Below are 3121 nucleotides of genomic sequence, written 5' to 3'. Positions count from 1 at the left end.
TTTTTGAGTGAAAATAGAGAGAAGAGTTTTTTTTTTCTTACATAGCTGAAATTGTAGGGGGCTATTTCTTGTGTGTTAAATTTGAAAATAATTTTTGAAAAATAATATTTCCATTGTTAATCACGAACTAACTGGGGTTTATTCAAAAAATATTTTTTCTGATTTCCAAAGACTTTAATGGATTTCCAAAATATTGCGTTACTGGTTGTGTTCTTTAAAAATCTCCTTCCAAGTATATGTTACTGGTTATATACTTGTAAAATCTCATTAAAAGTATGTGTTACTCGTTATATACTCCAAAATTCAAAGACTTTACATACTTCCCATTTTTTAATACTTTAAATGATATTTGTATAAAAAAATTTCTTGATGAAAATCTTGAAAAATATGAACGATTTCGGAAGACTTCCAAAAAAAACATGAATTTTATTTATTATTTTTTATCTTTTTGATATTATTTTATTTTCTTCTCTTCAACAAATTATAGTAACATACTACCTATAAAGCCCATGCGAGGTTACTTCTCTACACCAACCAAAATCAGGTCAAGTTGATGCAAACGGCTTGCAGGTATACTCTAGATTCATTTTTCTCTTTATTTATTATTATATCCTAGATGTATATATGTTTTATAATATGATCAAACTTTATCGTTATGTTAGGCATATGAATTACATGAAATTCACTTTCGTCTTGATTTTGAATGATGTTTTTCCTGTGTATATATGTTTATTTGATATTATCATTTTTTGATGATCGACTATAATCTTCATCTGTGATATATATACAAATAGCGGCACAAACACCATAAATAATTAACAGTATTGTGAGGCATCACCACAAACATTAGCACATCGTGATATATATTATTTTAATTTAGAAAAAAAAAATCTTGTGACTATAATCTCTTCTCACCATCAGCTGCGTCCTTCCCTTTCTCCCCAAACTGAAGCTTCATTGAGTTCGTCGAATGGGTCATGTTCGTCTGCGGAAGGCGTTGTATATAGTGAAGGCAACTGCCAATGTCCATTCAAGAATATTGATAAATGCCAAAATGGGGTGAATTGCAGAGGGTAGGCCAAAGGGTCTTTCCTACGACATCTACAGGAAAGGGATTTCTTCTCCGACGATAGCAAAATATTTTGCAGGAACCTGATTTCTACTGATCTTCAAGTTTACCTTGCCTGTGAGAAGTTTCTTTTGCTTTTGGGTAGTTGGTTATGCGGCCGGTGCTTGCACATCCATGCCTGGAAAATGCCCTGTAAAGGCCAGGATGGTGAAGTTGACGACATCATTACAGGTCCTGGTTGTAGTGCAAGGTTTCTTATTCACGGGATACCTAAGCCTGGTGAAAAAGGAGATTTCATGGAGGTTTGTGGAAGCTCGGCAGTTGGTTTTGCTGAACCAGTTGAGTCGGAATTCGTAGGTGGAAGCTCTGCAAGGGAGATTGATCGAAGTTCTGAGGTTGAGTTGCTTTCTCCGGAGATGCTCAATGCAGCCTTCCTAAGGCAGTTCCCAACTGTTTCTTCTATCCCTCATCAATGCAGGGTCAACTTTTCGATATTTTTGAAGGGCTGCCTCGACAAGGTACTGGTTAATCCATCTAACTTCTCTTCTTGGATTCAGCTTATTTTACTTCCTGTTTGCACCCTGTCTTTATACCGACCTAAGAGTTCAACTGAAGAGAGGTCTAGTAATAGGAAACGTCTTCAAGTGGCGGCTATTCAGCAGGCTCTTTCTACCTGGAAGGGGGCCAATGGTTGCTATACGTTGCTCAACAGGTTACTGCACTCACCTATTCGCCATGGGTCTAAACAGGACAATAAAAAGAAGCATGATTCGGGTAGTATAAGCACCTGCCAAAAGAAAATTAGTTATGGACATTATGCTGCTGCAATCCGTGTGTTGTCTGCTAACGGTGTTGCTCCTCGCACTGAGAACACCTTGGTTGAACTGAAGTTTAAACATCCATCTGCTCCCCCACCCTCTATTCCAAGTTAAGCTGTCAGTTGTGACCCGGTTACGGTTGATTCGAAGGCAGTCCTTGGAGCCATGAAGTGTTTCCTAAAAGGTACTTCTTGCGGACGTGATGGTCTGCGTGCTCATCACCTAACCGATGTGTTTAGTGGGGCAGCTACGTCAGTTGCTGATGAGTTGTTGGCGTCAATTACTGGGGTTGTCAACCTTTGGTTGGCAGGCAAATGCGGCGAATACATTGCTAGTGCACCCCTCACGCCTCTTCTCAAACCTGGGGGTGGGCTCAGGCCTATTTAAGTTGGTACTATTTGGCGTCGTTTAGTCTCTAAGGTGGCTGCATTCTCCGTCGGCAAGGCTATGGCTTCTTATTTAGGGGATCACCAATTTGGTGTTGGTGTGCCGGTTGGGGGTGAGGGTATTTTACATGTTGTAAATGGGATGTTGGAGTTGAAAGGCCATTCAGATAAGATGTCAATGCTTCTTATTAACTTCTGTAATGCGTTCAACATGGTGAGCAGGTCTCATCTCCTTAAGGAAGTTCGTCTTCAGTGCCCAGTTATTTCTCGGTGGGTCGAATTTTGTTATGCCAAGCCTTCTAGACTCTACTATGACCAATATATTTTGTCTTCTGCTCTTGGTGTTCAACAAGAAGACCCTCTCGGACCCCTTTTGTTTTCTCTTACACATCATCCGCTTGTGAAGTCTATTGCACCTCGTTATACACTTGATTTTCACGCCTGGTATCTTGATGATGGTACGATTACTGGTGATACACTTGAGGTGTCTAAGGCTTTGAGTATTATTGAAGCTGAAGGGCCGAGTAGGGGCCTACATCTTAATATTAAGAAAACTGAAGTCTTTAGGCCTTCAATTGATCCTCGAAGCTTAGATGAAGGTTTTTTCCCCAGCGATATTGGCAGGCCTAGTAATGATGTTAAGCTTTTAGGGGCTCCTGTGAGTCTGGACTTGAATTTTATGAGTGACAAGGTGGTGAGCAGGGTGAACAAGACTGTTCAACTAATGACCGCTATCAAAAAAATAAAAGACCCTCAAAGTGAGATCTTGTTACTTCGCAATTGTGTCGGTGTATCCAGATTATATTTTGGTATGCGAACCACCATTCCTGCAACTCTACAACAGGCGA

This window comes from Papaver somniferum, chromosome 7 (assembly GCF_003573695.1).
Source record: "Papaver somniferum cultivar HN1 chromosome 7, ASM357369v1, whole genome shotgun sequence".
NCBI classification, from domain to species: domain Eukaryota; kingdom Viridiplantae; phylum Streptophyta; class Magnoliopsida; order Ranunculales; family Papaveraceae; genus Papaver; species Papaver somniferum.
Note: the sequence above shows the minus strand (reverse complement) of the source record.